The following is a 19325-nucleotide window of genomic DNA, read 5'->3' as shown; positions in this document are numbered from 1 at the left end:
GGAGAGGGGCCCGGCGCGGGCCCGGGCTCCGACGCCCTGGGGAGAGGTGCAGCAGAGGGAAGTTGCAATGCAGCAGAGGGGCAGCAGAGGGGCTTTGCTGCAGCACAGAATGGTGCTGAGTGGGCAGTTCTAACAGAGCGGAGGCAGCACAGAGCGGGAGCTGTGAGGCAGAGGAGGGGGAGCCCTGGAGGAAGGCTCAAGGCAGAGGCCAGGGCTTGTTAGCGGTACACAGTGGTGCTGAGCCCAGTTTGCTCATAGCGGTGGAGGCTGTGCGGGTTCGGGGGACTTGAAAGGAGGGAAAGAAGGAAAGAGTGAGCTACAGAGAAGCCTGGGGCTGGGGACAAGAGTCAGCTGGTTCTTTGCTGGCCCAGCTCCTGTATTACTAATAATCATTGTCTGTCCCTCCCTGTCTGGGGAGGAGCTCTTGTCTCGCTTAGAACCATTTGGAGCTGGGTTCTCACCACCCCGGGGGTATTTATCTTACCAGTAACTGGTGCTATGGGGCTCCAGAGCTAAAGGCATGAATTGCTACAGATTGAGCCAGGGTCTCTAGCCCAGAGCTGGAGCAGACTCCTACGCTCGGTGGATCAGGCACCTGGAACCCACTGATCCACGGGGTCCCTATTCCTGGGGACCCAGACGAGCCCTCCTCGTGTGACGGCCAGCCCCTGGACTGCCACGAGAAACTCAAGCAGGGATCTCCAGAGCTAAAAGTGTGAGTCTCCTAGAACTTGAGCGGAAGAGCCAGAGCTGAGAGCTGTAAGAGACCCACACTCTCCGTGGCTTAGCCACAAAGGGGAACGTGTCACACTCGGGCCGCTGGCAGAGTCCTGACAAGCCCACCGCGGTGCTGGTGCGTGTGGTGGAATTTGACCTGGGACATCTCGTTCCGTTCGATCTGGCTGGGAATTCTTTTCCAGCTGACATTAGCCATCACTCACGCTTCTCTTGGGTTTTGCCCCCATGAGCTGGCTCAGGCAGTTGCCCTGCTACGGAGCACTGTGATGGACTGCCAGCTGTCCGTCACCATCACGTCTCATTAGCCGCTTGTCAGAAGGACCCTGGGCTGCAACGTGTCAGATCTTATTGCTCAGGACACTTAGAAAACAACCTTTAAACTAGCAGCAGCTGCTGGGAACGTACATCGGAACCAGCCTCGAGGTCTCCAAAATCAATGCACCACTGGCTACATGACCCCATCAGCAGCCCGTGTTTAGGCTAAAGCCCCACTCCCAGCCAGCATTCGTATTGGATCAACCCCTCTTACTCTCACTGCTCTGCCTCTCCCCCAGCTCTCTGTCCTGGGGGTACCACGGCACTGCCTCAGGTTGTAGAATGAGTCACCACCAGCCCTGCTTTACCTCCCTGCCTCCCGTCTCACTACCAGTCTGATCACGCTGAGCTGGAAAGAGCATTGGCCGGAGAGCAGCATGTGTTTGCAAGCTCACCGCCTTCTCATCATTCCCCAACAAAGGTAAGCCGGCGGGGTAAGCTGGCGTTAGAAGACGATGGGTGCTTTAGGAATAGATAGCTAGAAAAGGGCATTGAGTAGCAAGAGCTCTCCGTGCTGACGGAACTGGCATGAAGTGTGGATAGACGCTGCATTGGGTCCTGTAGCCCCCATCCTAGGCAGCTAGAGGCATTCCTTACTAACTGCGCAGTTTAGGAAACTTTCTTGAATCGCTCTGTGATTAAGTAACTTTTAATTTCCTCCTGTCAAATATAATCCTATTTGCTTTTTTTTGTTCTTCTTCTTTCCCCTCCTGGAAATTAAGTTCATGTTCCACCTAACCCAGCTGCTTCTCTAATCGCCGATGGGGATGCAGTTGTTTGTACTGTTTAGATCACGAGGCCGGCTCTGTTTAATGCAGGATTGAGACGCCACGGTGGGATTGTGGAGGCGAAGCTGTGACCCCCACAAGGTGTGTGTGTGTGTGTGTGTGTGTGGACTCACTGTGCACTGCAGAGATCAAGCTACTGGATAGCACGTGAAGTCCTACCTGTCTCGGAGGCTAATCATGGCTATTTCTCTCCAGGTTGCCAGCCTGAATCCAACCCAAGGAGACGGTGATCATAAGATCCTATCTACACTGGTGTGGCTATGCTGATGACGACCCACAGGGCAGATGCTCTGTGCTAGTGTAAAACACAATTAGCGCCACACTATCTCAGCCCCGTGCAGCACACGCATGCACGATTCCCCTGATGCCACGCGGCTATGATGGGGAGGAGCAAGCCCCGTAGGTGCTGTCTAGAGCAGGCCCGGAGGAAAGGTTTTCTCTGCACAGCTGTAAGCAGACGGCAGATTCCAGAGCAAAGACATGACGCCTATTTCATGCTTCCGTTGTGGGAGGAGAAGGTGCTTTGGCCAGATATTCCTGGAGTCCTGCTAGCTTAGGGAGGGGAATAGTGGGGGATGCAAGTTATAAAGCCACAGTAGGCGACTTCTGTACAAACTCTTGCTAATTCACGCAGAAATCAAGAGCATTCCCAGCGATAGATTTCCGACAGTCAGAGGGCACCGGCAGCCTGCCTTGGACTCCCCGTGGCCAGTTGGACGAGGAAGGTCTGGCCACGTGTCACTGGAAAGGGAACTTCTCCTACTCATCCAAGAGGATTTGGGAGTTGACTTCCGGTCCCATTTTCAGGAGCTATTCACCGTCTCCCCACCCTTGCCTCACACAGGTGGTCAGTGGGCAAACAAAGGGAGATTTGGGGGCTGTTAGAATTTGACTCCTTCACAAGGATGCACTCCGCTCATAAAACTGTCGACGCTCCCTCCTGCGTGGCTGGGCCAACCCCCCCCAGATCCATCCAAGCAGCATGACACCCCCTGGAAGCTGGTGGTGCCCAGAGAAGCCACCCTTCTGGCTTGCCCTGCACCCAGGGCTAATTCACACTGTTCCCCAGCCTGCGAAGAGAGAGCTTGCTTGGGAGATGCAAGACTCGTAGCTAAGTGCACTTATGCTAACCCCCATCTTGCCCTACACATCGGGGATTGAACTAGTGACCTCTAGACCTGAAAGCATAAGTCTTCACACTGTGAGCTAAAGAAACGCCCCTCACGACACAGCGCTGGAATAAACTCATATCCGCCAAGGGGGACCCGCAATGGGCTGATGAATGGGTTACGTGCTCACCACTCAAAGAGAGCGCTTGGTAATGTGTACCGTGCATTGACACCAGTGGGAATTTTGCCTCAAGGCCTGGTGGTCCTGGGGATATTTGCATGGAGTGTGATGCGCTGGTGCCTACTTTCAAACTGGGGCAAGGCAGAGCAGTGTCAGCCCCTTCTCACACCTGGGCAGAGGCACAGCTATATCCGTTTGGTTACAAATATCCCAGGTATAGACAGTCCCTTGGTAAGGGCTTAAGGAGCAGAGTCCGTGGCCTTTGCACCACCTCCTCCCCTGAGCAGAACCCTCCTCCCCAGCGCCACAACCCTCGGCCCAGCCCAGCGGGGAGGCCCCGAGGGGGAGGGCTGGTGAGCGAGCCTGGCCAGCCCTCAGCCTACAGCGGTGGCTCCTGTCCCATGGGGTGGGCCTGGCTCCCCACTCCAAGCATTGCAACCTTGTAGTGCTGCTCAGCCGCGGCCCGCCTGCCTCTCTGTCACGGCTCTCACTCTCCAGCCTGACCCACCCTCAGGCCTCCTCTGCACACCGGACCCAGGACACATCTAGAACCTTCCTGCGACCCTCACAACTCTCCATTTGGGAAACGCTGCCCTGGGCGGGGGGCGGGGGCGTTTAAAATGGTTCTTCCCCAGCTCTGCCACTGACCTGCTGGTAACCATGGTCAAGTCCCTTTCCCTCTCTGCGCCTGTTTCTCCTCTCACCCTTTGTCTGTTTAGACTGGAAGTTCCAGGAGCAAGGACAGTCGCTCATGGGCTCTGCGTCGGGGCTACAGATGTGAGGTGTAGCTCCCAGCTCGGGTAGACGTACACACGCTAGCTCCGCTTGAGCTAGTGCGCTAAAAATAGCAGTGGGCCCGTGGCGGCATGGGTGGCAAGACAGGCTCACTCTGGTTCCCTTGCAAACCCCTTTGGCACCTCTGCATTCCACCCCTCTCGCTCCAGGTGGCAGAGCGCGGTCCACGGGGCACAAACTCTTTTGAGTAAACACCTTCCTCGCTCGGCTGCTCCCAGGGCAGCGAGGCAAGGCTTAGAAACCTGATCACGCAGGCAGGTTACAGCTGCGAAAGCTCAGCCAGCGCCGGGCTCGCAAGGCGGGCCAATAAAACAGGAAGGCAGCACGTTCAAACTGGTTATGCTTTGTTAAAGGGATTATCCGCGGGGTGGAATGTAAACTGGAGGGGTGAGCGCGGCTCACGGCGCGAGAGGACCCTGGCAGGGCCACCCAAAGCGAGAGTGTCAGGTGAGTCTTTCACACGTTGCTCTGTTGGGAGGAATGCAGAGCCGGGCTCCAACCTCATTTATCAATGCAAGAGCAAAGGCTGGAGACTGGAGGCGGCAGTGGGAACAGGCAGGGCCCAGCTGGGATGGTTTTAAAGGGACTCCTGTTGTGAGAAGAACAGGAGTACTTGTGGCACCTTAGAGACTAACAGGCTGCTGGCCACAGGCAGACCCTGTGGTTCTCTCTGGGTCTCCAGCTCCCCACCTCTGCTGCCTAATGTCCGCCCTGGGTTTCCCTCGCTCCTGGCCTGGAGGACCAGGGACTCTGCAAAGCCAGTTAGGGGAGTGGTCTATCTGCTTCCCCAGAGTGATGGGGTGTTCGCCCCACACGGGCAGACGGAGAAGGGGGCTAATTAACCCACCAGGCCACAGCTGAGGGCAATCAGGTGGCTACGTAATCCCCTGGCTGAATGAGGGAGCCCAGCTGAGGGGGAACAAGGCAGGAAGTCGGCAGCAGAAGGGGGGCTGCTGGGAAAGGCTGCAGTGATTCTCTGGGAGAAGGGAGGTGTGTTTGGAGCTACAGAGACAGGGTAGCTCACATTTACTCCCAGGGAGGAGGCTGGCAAACCCAGAGATGGGGGAGTGCCAGATGGTAAGGAAAGAGCTCAGGGAAAGGCAGTAAAATCCAAGAGGAAACAGACCTTGGCTGCTCATTAGATGGTCCCTGAGCTAGGACCCAGAGTAGGGGGCAGGCCCGGGTTCCCTCACCAGCCCCTGAGGGAGTGGCACCATGGGGCGGTGAAAGGGAAGACTGCCTGAGGCTGCTGGCGAGACCGGACTTTGACACATCCCCCTGGATGGGGAAACCAGGTACTGCCCTGGCCTGCGGGCTGAGTCGGCTGCAGTACCTGGAATGAGAGAGAGCAAGAGACAGAGTGATGGAGTGCAACCACCGGAAGGGATGTTGGCCTGGCAGAGCTAATCCCCAGAACTGCCAGGAGGAGGCGCCATCCAGCGGTGAGTGGAACCTAATTAAGTCAGGCCAGATGGGGGATACCATGAATCAACCTGTTTAGTAACTTCCCCAATGAGTAATTCCCCTGAATTCATGGGGCTACTTGTAAAGTAGGGTACTACTCGCAGTGAGTAAGGGTGCCACCATCTAGCCCTTTATTTTTAACTATGGAAGGACTCAACAGGGAAACTATTTTTGGCAGGACCATGAACCCCTTCGTCCCACTGCTGTTCAGGGTACTGCTTGTGCCGGTAATGGCCCTCCCATGGGAGTAGGCACTCTGCAATCTTTGTGTGTATTTCTTACGAAAACGCCTGGCTTTCAAGGAAGAACCTTGTCAGCATCCAGAATAGTCCCTTGTTTATAAAACAGAAATCAGGAGCCGGGAGCAGCCCCCTGGCTTGGCGCTGAGCAAAACACGCTCGAAGCATCGCAAAGTCACCGCTTTATTATTAGATTGATGTCTAAGGCGAGAACAACCCTGGAGCCCCCCTTGCGTTTCCGTAACTGGATCCCTCCCCTCATCTGTATCCAAAGGGCAATTAGGACTCTCTGATCAGAACACGAGTTATTCCTGTACAAATTAGAGGAAACGGGCCCAGGAACAGCTCCTTGTGGGCCGGCTCAGCTGCTGGAGGTGAAGATCAGATTCCAGGCTGCTCCTTTCAATATGTTTCCCATTAGGCAGATAAGAGCGGGACTAATGCAATTCTCCTTTTGTGAACACTTGTCATGGAGATTAGGGTACTGTACTTGACGGCATCAAGGGCATTAGATAAATCCCCCGAAGCAGCAGCCCTCCCAGGAGCCATCGCTAAGAGAATCCCATTAAGCTGTTGTTCTCTTGCCAGCAATAGCATCTCAGCCGTGTTTCCTGCCGCGGAGCTAACCATCCCACAAATGGGGAGGGGCAAACCCCAAAATGGGCAGCTGACCCAATCTCTGCCAGAGTTCAGGTTCTCAGGAAGGAAGGAAATTGGCCTGTCTAAGCTACCTAAGGAATTTCTGTGCTGCCCATCCCTTGGGGGTCCAACTACCAGCAACCCAAGACTGTTCCTGGAAATGCCACAGACCCCTCCATCTTTCCTGCCCCAGTCTTGCATGGAGGCTCCACCACTCCCCATGTCAACTGGAGAGACAACTAACTCCGCCTGGGACAGTGGAAAGACCTCCATGGTCTTCAGGTGCCCTGCGGTGAAGAGATGGACCTTGTTCGCTGCCATAGCAAGCCCAGCAGAATATATTTTTCTCCACTGACAGATGGTTTATTATCCCAGACGGTCCCCACTCTGTCCCAGAACCAAGCATCTCCAGCTACCAGCAACTTTCGGAGTATTTTGTAGAAAAGAACGGAATAGGAATAGAATCCGTCCCCTAGCTGGCTTTGCAGAGTACCTTGGGTACATCCCTGATGCAGTCCCTTCCATCTCTGCTCGGGCCGTGTCTTAGGAAAACCCAGTGTGGCAACAGTAGGCAGCACAGGCTGGGAGCTGGAGATGCCCAAAAAGCCACAGGGTCCGTCTCCAGGTAGGTCACAGTGCCACTGCTGCGTCTCCTTAGCCCATTCGCTCAGTAGGAGGGCGCCCATCCAAACCCTGGGCAAATCGTGCACATTGCTTGCCGGGTGAGGAATCCAAGAACAAGGTGGTTTGACTCCAGGGCTTACATTTGGTTTGAAATGTGTTAAGGCCTGAATGCTGCTGAGGTTTGTGACCTTCCTGCCTGATGAGGTGTGTCCTGGCTGGAGACCCCTGCAGCAATCTCGTTATCACTTCCCAGTGGCGTCTGGGCAAGGTCCTTGAGAAATACAGTGGCCTGAAGGACTCACACGGGACTGTCTGATGATACTGGGAAAACTCAGACCCACTGGGAAAACTCAGTTCCCCCGGGGGGATATAAGGAGTGAATGCTGCAGTGTAGACGACGTGTCCATGCGGCAATTGTCACAGAACTCACCGGGGCACTTATGGGAGCACCCATGAGGCCTGAACAGACAAGGAGCCTGATTCCCGGTGATCTTGCACCGTGTGTGTTCACATACCCAGCGCAATGGCGGATCAGGCCCTGGAACTCCGATGCAATGCGTTGGCGTGAGGAGTCCTAACCCAAATCCTGACAGAGGAAGATCAGTTTTCGGTTGCTGTCTCCCACTCCCTTCTCTCTGTAGCGGGGCTCCTGCTCCAGTCCCCACCACCTCCCTGTGACGAGCAGAGCAAAGAGCTGCTCTCCTGCCTTTCTGCTCCCTGGCATGCCCATACTCAAAGAAGCCCCCGCAGGCGGGTGAATCCCACTGGGACATAAAGAACCTGAAGGGGACTGCAAACTTCAACCACCGATGCTCGGCGGAGATCTGCCCGCCCCCCGGGGCACAGAGAAGCCCAGGGTAGGGAAGGGAGAGGGGCTTGTTGGGCCAGGGGGAGCTAACCCCACACTGCCGCTCCCATCCCCATCAGGCTGCATCCATTGGCACCTGACCAGAAGACAGGCAGTTGGCCGAGGGTGCCCACTGACTGAGCCGAGGGGCTAATGGGGTGGCTGGAAGCCCAGCAGCGGGGGCCATGTAGGCAGGCAGGGATGAGAGGAGGGAGCCTGAAGGAAGGCAGGGCTGGCTGCTCTGACCGCTGGGGAGTGGGGGAAGCTGGCTACTGACTCTGCCCAGTAGGCAAATAGCCCTGCAGGCGGTGGGGCTCCAGGGATGTAATAAAGCGCAGTGGTGGCTAAGGACGCCTGGAGCTGTGGTGGTCAGTTACTGAGGCTGGCAAGGACACTCAGGGCACCACCCCGGATGCTCCCCAACCCCACCACCCTGTTCCCTGGACGGAGGGAAAGGGGTGGAGGGGGGAGCAAAGACCCACTCCACAGTCCCCCTGGAAGCAACTTGGGGATGGGAGAAGAGCAGCATGTCAGCATCTCCCTGGACATGCCTAGAGGAGCAGTGGCATAGGGAGGGCAGCACTGGTAGAACTCCCTGTCCCCGGCCGTCTCCTACCACTGGGCAATGGGGCCACTTTTATTACCCATTTCCAATGGGGGGAGCTGTATTCTGTGTATTACAACGGTTCCATTGTGCTGGGCTCTGTCCATACACGGAATCTGAGACGGCCCCCGCCTCAGGGAGCTACATTCTTAAGCGATGAGACAAAATGGGAGGGGATACCCTGGAGAAATGATCTGACCAACATCGCACAGTAGAGCCCAGGTGTCCTGGCTCCTCCTTTAGTGCCCTAACCACTAGACCGCAAAGTTTCCTGTGCCCTTGGCTCCACATTTTCCCTGGGTAGATGCACTCAAAATGGCTTATGCCTGGAACAGGCACAGAGAAGACTGAAAAAAACGCCTCACTGCAGCGTTTGGTCCCTTTACCTGGGCTTCCCAGCACTGCCGATGGCTCCGGCTCGCTCTTAGTGAATCAGCTCTTTGCAATTTGAATTTGTAACCTGCTAATAATCTGACCCATTAATCAAAGAGATGCATGTGGAGCAACTCCCTCTCTGTACATCATATGTCCAGCGCCCAGCCCCGGGTGAAAAGAAAAATGGTCATAAAAATATTATTAGGTTTATTCTGCCACATTTCAACCTGAGCATGCTCATAATTCATGGGCTATGTGTGGGAGTTGGCCCGTCCCTTCCAATAACAGGACTTGCAGTAACTAATTTCAATAGGATGTTCTCATCAGATTCCTGACTTTATGCGTAAGGCCATCTTACGACTTTATTTTAGCCAGGTCTGCCTTATGCATGTAATCTACCTTCCCCACACAACACCGCTCCCCTCTCTCCCTCTCTCTCTCTCTCACACACACACACACCCGATACTTTTCCTTATACATACTTTTTCCTCAATCACACCCATTTGGAAAAGAGGCGACTAAGTGGGGATATGGTTGAGGTCTATGAAATCATGACCGGTGTGAAGGAAGTAAATAAGGAAGTGTTATTTACTCCTTCTCATAACACAAGAACCAGGGGTCACCAAATGAAATTAATAGGCAGCAGGTTTAAAACAAACAAAAGGAAGTATTTCTTCACACAAACGCACAGTCAACCTGTGGAACTCTTTGCCAGAGGATGTTGTGAAGGCCAAGACTATAACAGGGTTCAAAAAAGAACTAGATAAGTTCACGGAGGACAGGTCCATCAATGGCTATTAGCCAGGATGGGCAGGGATGGTGTCCCTAGCTTTGGTTTTGCCAGAAGCTGGGTGTGACACTGTACCCCGTATTCTTCACAGTGACATTATTAGGAGCTGATTATGACATAGTTATGATGTATTTTATGCAAGATGAATCATGTGAGATGTGATTGGAAAGGTTATGATTTGCTGAATATGATTATGTTATTTGTATGCATGCATCATTTTTGCATCTGAAGTTATGAATATTGTCTGTGAATATTATCTGTGTAGGGGAGGGATAGCTCAGTGGTTTGAGCATTGGCCTGCTAAACCCAGGGTTGTGAGTTCAATCCTTGAGGGGGGCACTTAGGAATCTGGGGCAAAATCAGTACTTGGTCCTGCTAGTGAAGGCAGGGGGCTGGACTCAATAACCTTTCAAGGTCCCTTCTAGTTCTAGGAGATGGGATAGCTCCATTAATTTAATTTTAATTTTTTAATCTATTTCACTTGTAGCTATTCCTGGGCAACGCCCACTAGGCAAAAGGCTCTCCGTCTAGATCAGCGGTTCTCAAACTTTAGCAACCCAAAGACCCCCATTTTTATTTAAAATTTTTCACGGACCCCCAAACCCCATGCTCAGCCCCAGGCCCTGTCCCCACTCCACCTCTTCCCCCAAGGCCACACCCCTCCTCTTCCCAGCAAGCCCCACCCCTCCTCTTCCCCGCCTCTTTCCACCTCCTCCCCTGAGTGTCCCCCATCATTGCTCCTCCCCCACCCTCCCAGCACCTCCTGCATGCCGCTGAACAGCTGTTCCGCAGTGTGCAGGAGGCACTGGGAGGGAGGGGGAGGAGTTGATCAGCAGGGCTGGCGGCTCTGGACATGACTCACAGACCCCCTGGCGTTCCCTTGCGGACCCCCCCGGGGGTCCGCAGACCTCAGTCTGAGAAACCTTGGTCTAGATGGCTGGCTGGGAAAGGCCCATTCAAGTTAATGAGCCATTAGAGAGAACAATAAGCCTTAGATGAAACTTATTTCCCACCTGGGGAGCCTTCCTGAGGACGCTGCAGACAATGGCTGCTGTGACACTACGGGGACATGTGACCAGATCACATGGTGCTGGACTCCATCTTGGGATGTCAGTATTTTTCCACTAACTTGCGTGGGAACCAAGCTTTGAAACAAAGGGTTCCCACCGTATGCAAAGTCTATATAAGGCAGGGGAGTGACATCATCATGGTTCTTCACTGACTTCCCCACCCAAAGAGACTACTGGAAACACCTGGGGAACAAAGACTGAACTGGGGGAAGTGCTGGACCCAGGTTAAAGGGATTTTTAGCCTGTGAATGGAACACCTGGGGATTCCAAGCTGTGAGCAATCTGCAGTCTGCTTATATCATCACTTCAGGTGAGAATTGGCTTTTCATGTCCTATCTATGTAGTATAGTACTCTCAGTTTGGGTTTTTTTGTTTATTTGCTAGGTAATCTGCTTTGATATGTTTGCTACCCCTTATAATCACTTAAAGTCTATCTTTTGTAGTTAATAAACTTGTTTTTGCTTTATCTAAAACCAGTGTGTGGGAGTCCTAACTCGAGGCAAAAAGCTGTTGTATATTCCTCTCTGCACATTTCATGAGCTCACGCTGTCCAGTTCCCCGTGCAGTGCAAGTTAGTATAATTTTGGGTTTACACTCCAGAGGGGGTGCGTGCCTGGACCCTTCCCATGCAGGGCGGATCACAGCGTCTGCATGTAACTGCAGCTGAGTGTGTCCCTACTTGTATGTGTGCTGGAGCCTGGAGAGAGCTTGTCACAGCAATACAGTGTAAAGGGAGCCCAGGCTGGTGGAGCAGGGGGCCTCAGTGGTACCACAATTCCAGGTGGAACCCCAAGGTTGGGGGAACCCATCACATTGGGAATGGGCAATGGGATGGATCACTTGATGATTGCCTGTTCTGTTCATTCCCTCTGAAGCACCTGGCACTGGCCACTGTCGGAAGACAGGATACCGGGCTAGATGGACCTTTGGTCTGACCCAGTCTGGCTGTTCTTATGTTCTCCCTCTTACATACACTCGAACCCACGCTTCTTTGTCCCCTATTACATATACCTTCCCCCAAGCGCACACTAGCTTGCCTCTCATACAGTGCTCCATTTGCCCTCTTTGTGGACAAAAGGGAGAATGAAGTTTTTGTTCCTGGGGGATGTTACGGGGGAGACATAAATGGGAAGGAGAGATGGATTTGGGCTATCAGAGCGGGGCAACATTTTTTGGAAAACTTTCCTCCTGGTTGAAATTTTCCAGTTTTTCCAATGAAAAACCAAACCTGATTTTTCTGTTTGTAAAAAATAAAATAAAATTGGGTTTGGGTCACATTGGATGTTTTTCTACTGAAAATGGTTTTTGAAACCCAAGGAGTTTTCAGATTTTTATGGGCAATAATTCTTGAGGGCACAAACCTCAACAGCTCCACCTTGCCCAGCGCAGATGGTATTAGTTTGCTCCAATTTCCAGGCTGTTGACTCAACTGGAGGAGGGGCTGGGGAAGAGAGAATGAGTGACAGTGCGGAGGATGACCTGGGAGAAAGCAAGAGGGGAAAAATAGGGAGGGTTTCTTTGTGATCAGAAGCTGACCTGCCGTAACTGAAAAAGGCAACGTTCCTCAAACAAAGGCCAGAGGTGAGGCCAAACGATCACATGGGCTATAAAATGTAAAAACACTTCCCAGGGCCGACGGATCTGGTCCCAGGCCTCTCTTTCTTCCTCCAGACTAAGTGAGATAGTCGTGAATTTTGTTGCTGCTTTGTGTAACCGTTACCATGATGCTCACACTGCCCATCTCGCCCGGAAATGAAAAACAGCCAGCACTGCACAATTCAGATAGGAAATACAAATGCGTGGCTCCTGCCACGAGCCACTCCGGGGGTGGGCACAGCTTATGGGAGGAGCTGGGGCAAGGCCGGGCAGTGCTCTAGACGGAGCCAGTGCATGGGATATTCATGGCATCTGCAATGAAGTGGGTGATGGGAAGAGTCCCCTGTTTGGGGAATGGGCATCGCTCCCATGAAGACTTGGTTCAGCAATTGACTATTATTTGCATTCTGGTAACCCCTATGGGCTCCAACTCAAATCCAGGCCCCATGGTGCTGGGCGATGAATATACACAGTCCCTGCCCCCAGCAGCTTACATCCCAACAGACAAGACAAAGAACGGGAACAGAATGGCCCCACGTCACACAGCAGGGGAGGGGAGGGGATCCCGCCACCAGCTAACACACACAAAAGCTGCTAACTGTCTTGTTCTCACCTAGGATTTTACTCTGCAAATTGGAAGCTCTTTGGAGCAGGGACCATCTCTTTGTTCTCTGTCTCTACGGTGCCTAACGCCATGATGGGGTTTCTAGGAGCTACCACAGTAGAAATAATACAGAATAATCCATGTTAGTTAACACAGGCTAGCTAATACGTGGCGAAAACCCGACGTTGCTTCCTAGTGACGAGACGGCCTCCATGGCAGAGCTGTCTGAGGGACCTATAACCGCCCCGTTGCCATAGTAGCTGCAAATCTCACAATCGCAGGGCAGCGCTACCCAAACCCAGGCCCCTGGCTAATGCCCTAATCACTGGACCAGCTTTCCTCTCTGGCATAGACACTGGTCCCCCAATGAGATGAGGTGGGTGGCGTTCCCGACTCCGCGCATGGAGTCTTCCTCTTGGATTTTCCCTGCTGCTCACATTCAGGCTGCTTCACGTAGTTTTGCCCCAGGCCTGATGATTTTCCTGACACGTTCGAAACCAAATCCTTGCGGGTCAGGGCCCGGCGAAGGCGCTGCCATATCCTGCGTGTACTAGCATTACCCAGTGTGTTAGGATAAGAGAACAGCCTCTTTATCAGCTGGGGGCCCAGCTCAGGTGCAGAACAGCTGTACTCCGGCAGCGAGTGAGTTCTTACCACGCTACACAGCTGCGTTGCAAGCCCCCCCGTGGGCAGAGGTTTCTTCAGGATATGGCAGCAAGCTTAAAGGGAACGTAGCTGCTTTGGGAGAGAACAGGTCTCTCGGCTCAGAGGCTTACGAAGAATGTAGGTAGTGCACACCTGTTATGCCCGTCTGCCATTTTGTGAGGCAGAGCCAGGGCAGTGTGTTACAGAGACAGCACACACTGCGCTCTCTCTTTCTCACACACACATATAGGCTCAGCTGGAGTACACCGAGGCAGCTGCTCTGAGATCAGCCGAGGATCTTCGTTCCGTCGTGTTTGATAGTTTCCCTTCATCTAAAATAAAAGCCATTCACACTGCCAGTCTGCTTGCTCTCTGTGTTTGGTAACACATAATGGGGTAGTCTCTGTCTGCCAGCATCTACATGTTCTACCCACTGTCTTCCTGTTTCTGCTAGTCCCATCCTTGTCACTGCCAGATGCCTTTATTCATGGCTCTCCTGCCAAGAGAAGTCAGTCCACTAAAAGACAATGCCTCACCCATCTTGTCTCTCTGTTCATTCATGCAAGACAGAACTGTCTGTCTTTCCCTTTTGCACAGGTTTGGACAGGCTGTTCTGGGGAGAAGCACAGTGTCAGTCGGGACTCTTGGCTTTTGCGCCAATTTGTCATGTGTCCTTCAACATGGCACATAGGACCTGATCCAAACAGGGCCGCCCAGAGGATTCAGGGGGCCTGGGGTCTTTGGCAGCGGGGGTCCTTCCGCTCTGGGTCTTCAGGGCACTTCAGCGGCAGGTCCCGGAGCGAGTGAAGGACCTGCCGCCAAAGACCCGGAGCGGAAGAAGCTCTGGGTCTTCGGCAGCGGGTCCTTAAATAAATTAATGGTGATATCCTATCTCTTAGAGCTGGAAGAGACCTTAGGTCATTGAGTCCAGCCCCCTGCCTTCAATGGCAGGACCAAGTACTGATTTTTGCCCCAGATCCCTAAGTGGTCCTCTCAAGGATTGAGCTCATAACCCTGGGTTTAGCAGGCCAATACTCAAACCACTGAGCTATCCCTCCTTCACTCACTCTGGGTGTGTTCGGCGGCACTGAAGGACCTGCCGCCGAAGACCCACCAAAAACTTTCGTGGGGGCCCCTACAAACTCTCGTGGGGGGCCCCTGCGGGGCCCGGGGCCTGGGGCAAATTGCCCCACTTACCCCCCCCCCCTCTGGGCAGCCCTGGATCCAAACGTTCGCTGAAATCAATGGAAAGTTTCTCCTTGACTTCAGTGCCCTTTGGATCAAGCCCATAGACCTTCCACCCACTTTACAGATGGGTAAACTGAGACGTGGAGTGGTCCTTCCTTAGTGAACTTTTGCCAAGTGCTTAGTCTCCCAGATCAAAGGCACCGTAAAGAAGCAAACAACCAGTATTATTTTATTAAGCCGCGGCCTCTTCTAATTCTTTTAATGGTGTTTTCTTTGTGGTTTTGGTTTGGAACATCCTCTTTTCATTAAGGAAAGAAAGAAAATCTGTCTTGGATTGAAATGACTTGACTTTATCCATTAATTTCATTATGTCCCAAACTGCTCAGTTCAAACACTTGGGGCGTGATAAACAATAATTACCAGAAACTGGACCCCATGACCCAGCAATCAAGCCAAAAGAAAAACAAGGGATTTGGATAAATACAAAAGTAACATTCTTACGTGACAATAAAGCATCTCTCTCTCTGGTCTGTTGCTGCATGAATGGGTCTGAGTCCCAGCTGTCCCCAGTGGTGAATTCTACCTCGAGGGCACAGTGGTTTGCTATGCTTCCCTCTTGCAAGATTTTGTGTCACACAGACCTCGGGCTGAGCATTTTGGCTCTGTCCGGTTGTGTTGCAGCCCCGGGCGTTGTGCGGGTCTTTGATCGGAGCACCAGGCACTTGCCACCCAGCGGCACAATGGAGCGCATGAAATGGGGAACGTGAGGCACTCAAGGCTGAGGCGTACAAGGTGTTGTGATGGGGCAAGGCCAGATGGCTATAGAAAAGTAATGGGAGATAGATATATTAGCCCTAGGCTAAACAAATCCCTGGTACCAGGATAAGTAAATGGTAGCTGCTCCAGGTCAATTAAGACACCTGGGGCCAATTAAGATCTTTCCAGAAGGCAGTGGAGATTGCTACGTTGATTGGGACACCTGAAGCCAATCAGGGGCTGGCTGAAACTCGTTAAAAAGCCTCCCAGTTAGTCAGGTGGGCGCTTGTGTCAGGAGCTGTGAGAAGTTGTGCTATCGGAGAAACTGAGCTGTACACACCATCCTAGGTACAAGGAAGGAGGCCCTGAGCTAAGGGTGAAGTGGATCTGGAGGAAGTGGGGGCTGCTGCGGGGAAGTAGCCCAGGGAATTGTACGTGTCCTGTTCCTAAAAGGTCAGTTACCATAGCTGATACTATTAGGGTCCCTGGGTTGGAGCCCGGAGTAGAGGGCAGGCCCGGGCTCCCCCCTTTGCCCCCTGATTAATCACTGAGACTGGGAGACAACATAGACTGTGCAAGGGAGGATAGCTTCTCCTCACCTCCTTCGCTGGCTTATGATGAAAATGGCTCAGTAGACTATGACCCTTGTCTCCAGAGAGAGAAGGGTTAAGGGGAGGATCACAGTGAGCCTCTGAGGCTAGCGAAATCCATCAGGAAACGCAGGACCCACGGAGACAAGGACAGAGCTTTGTCACAGTGTGCTTAAGCATGGAGGGCGGATTTCACCCTGGGGTCGTGGGCCAAGGGTGAGGCTGAAATCCTATTTAACCCCAACGGCCTTATACTGACCCTCTGCACAGGTGAATTTCATCCTGAGAGTCTAAGGCCAGGTCTGCTGTACAGAGCCAATGCCGGCAGAGCTCCCTAGGGTAGACCCGGTGTATGCCAACGGAAGGAGGAGTTCTGGTGGTGCAGAAACACCACCGATCAGAAAGACACAAGCTGTGCGGACAGCAGCAGCATTCTGTCAGCAGAGCTGTTTTTACGCTGGGGGTTTCCCGGCATAGCTATATCAGTTAAGGGGGGTGATCTTGTCACCCTTCTAGCTGACGTAGCTATGATTTTTTCACCCTCCTCGCTGGCATAGCGGTGCTGGCAGAACTGTGTAGCATAGACCCAGACTCCGGCACAGAGTATCTTCAAAGTTGACGGGTGAAGAGATGGTGAAGCGTCAGGGGCAAACTCTGCTGGGTACTAAGCTTCCAACAGCTGTTCCTGTAGCAGGACGACCGTGAGGGTCGAAGCACGGCTGAGCCCCTGCCAAACGATTGCACAGCAAAGCACCGCTGCGGCCAGTTGCAGATGTGCCAAGACCCTGGTGTCTCTATAGTCCCAGGGCTTCCATCAATCTCTTTGGGGAACTGGTTTCCTTAGCAAGAAAATCTCGGTCGCTTGCTGTGATCCACAAGTGATCCCTGGCTCAAGGAGTCCAGATGTCACTTTGCTGGACAGATCCGTCCGTTCCAGACAGAATGTGACGGGGGCCCGCTGACAGGAGTGGAGAAGTGTGACGCTGGCATTGGAAACCAATACCCATTTTTTTTTAGAAAAAGAGACGCTGATGGGCATCCCCCCTCCATTGAATTATTACCTATGTGACAGTAGCACCTAAAAGCCCCAGCCAAGGCCAGGCGTCCATTGCGCGAGGTGTGGTGCATGCATCTGGGGAGCGACGCCGAAGAGCCGGGAAGCTATATAGGCAGCAAAAGTCTGTGTGGGGAACAGAGTTGAAAGGACTTGTCCCAGGCCCGAAGAGCAGCAGGACTAGGACCCATGTTTCCTGCCTTATAGGCTTGGTTCCTGCTCCGCTACCCGCCATGTCTGTGGGGGAAATCAAAGGTCCTGGGCTTCCAGCTGTTACCTTAGAACAGTTGTTCATAGGTACTATCACCCAAGCCTGCACTGGAAATTCAGCCTCTTGTGAATGGCTCTCTAGGTTCACCTCCCTGGCTTAGCAATGACCGTGAGTGCGTAGGGGCTCCCTGCCTCCCACTGCATTCTGACGGCTTGCCCTGACCTGGGGTGGAGTTTGGGCTGCTTGGGCCTGGGGCAGGAGCCTCTCAACATGACTGACAGGTTAGACAGTGCACAGCGGACCAGAAAGCGGCAAGCATCGCCTGGTGCAGCTGAGACCCTCGCGCCTCATCCTGTAGGATGCCGAGGCCAAAGGGAGTTAGGTGCCTTAATACCTTTGAGGAGCCAGGCCTGAGACCCCTTCAATTCACCCTTGGCATCGCACTGACTCAGGAGTGTGCTGCACCTCCCACAAGGTTCTCGACAGCGCCCAGGATCAAGTACTTGGCAAACCGATACAGTGCAAACCTCGAGGAACTCGCCTTCTTTCCGTCACTACATCAAGTTCAGTCAAACTGTGCCTTGACCTGCTTCTTAATAAGCCCTTCAAAGTCAGGTCTGACTGCTCCAGTTGGAAGTCGGTTTCCCCGGGTCATTCATCTTGTGGGAGCTACGAGTGGCAGCACCGTCGACTTCCCCCCAGCTCTTTCTCCATGTGGTTACGTGGATTCTGTGGGCAGTAGCATAGCCACTGGCAGTCGTGTCTTTCTGTAGCGCATGGCTCACATGCAGGATAACAGCCTACTACTTACGTGCACCGAACAGAGCTGTACCTTTAGCACAAGTGGCAGGGGCTTGCGCTCTATTCCTGCTGCCAAGCTTGGATAGATCCTTTACAATGGCATAGCAGAATTTTTTTATTGTATTTTTTACTCGCAATGGTCTATACATTGCTGTGAAATGCTCCAGAGAAAGAGTCTATCATGCACCCTCCGTAAGTGGGAGCCAGTCCGCGGAACAGCCCAATACGTAACGCTTCCAACCTCTTCAAGTATGGTTGTATTTCATCGGTGAAGCTCTTCAGGGACTTTGTGTTCCGTCATCATGGAATTTTTATGACTCCTTTGTGTGTATATAACGCGATTGCCCTGGAACAGGGAGAGATTAATCATGGTTCCTTTGTTAGTTTTCAGGAATTTTTAATGTCTATGTTTTTATCCATCCGTCATGTCAGAATGTGGGGTCCATGGGCTAGCTGACATTTCCAATGACTTAATTGCTTAGATTTTTCCCTTTATGTTTATGGACACTTGCTCATATTAGATTTTGAGTGAGACATTATGTACTGAGCACTTTCCGGCTGCCTTCAGATTTTTCACTCCGTTCCAGTGTCTCCTCTTACTGTGTATCATGTATTTAAAACATCCCTTCCCGCATGGCTTGATGAATTAACTGGGATCTGGGAGGTGGACTAGAGAAATATTTAACATGGAACGTGTATGCCAAAGTGTCGGAATGACATCTGAATCGAGGAGGGGCGCTTAAAAAACTCCTCTTAAGAAGTCTCTATATGGAAGAAAAGTATCAAGGGGTAGCCGTGTTAGTCTGTATCCACAAAAACAACAAGGAGTCTGGTGGCACCTTAAAGACTAACAGATTTACTTGGGCATAAGCTTTCGTGGGTAAAAAAACCTCACTTCTTCAGATGCATGGAGTGAAAGTTACAGCTGCAGGCATTATATAATGACACATGAAGAGAAGGGAGTTACCTCACAAGTGGAGAACCAGTGTTGACAGGGCCAATCCGATCAGGGTGGATGTAGTCCACTCCCAATAATAGATGAGGAGGTGCCAATTCCAGGCACTTTTGAAAATTTGGGCCATAAAGCCAACAGGGAGATCTCAGATATGTCTGTGGCAGACGGATGCTTAGGACAAGGTGGGAGGAAAGGACTCTTGTGACCTGACACTAGTTAAAGTCCTGGCCCTCAGCCAGGTCTATGATCTGCTTCATTGGGGGGCTTCAGTGGTGCATCTGGTCCCAGCACTTAGCAGCAGGGCTTAATTTGTACCAGGGCTGAGCCCCGGCACCTCTGGGCCTGGC

This window comes from Terrapene carolina, unplaced genomic scaffold (genome assembly GCF_002925995.2).
Source record: "Terrapene carolina triunguis isolate 2854851 unplaced genomic scaffold, T_m_triunguis-2.0 Scaffold194, whole genome shotgun sequence".
Classification (NCBI taxonomy): Eukaryota; Metazoa; Chordata; order Testudines; family Emydidae; genus Terrapene; species Terrapene triunguis.
The sequence above is the reverse complement of the archived record's forward strand: the minus strand, read 5'-3'. Positions refer to the sequence as shown.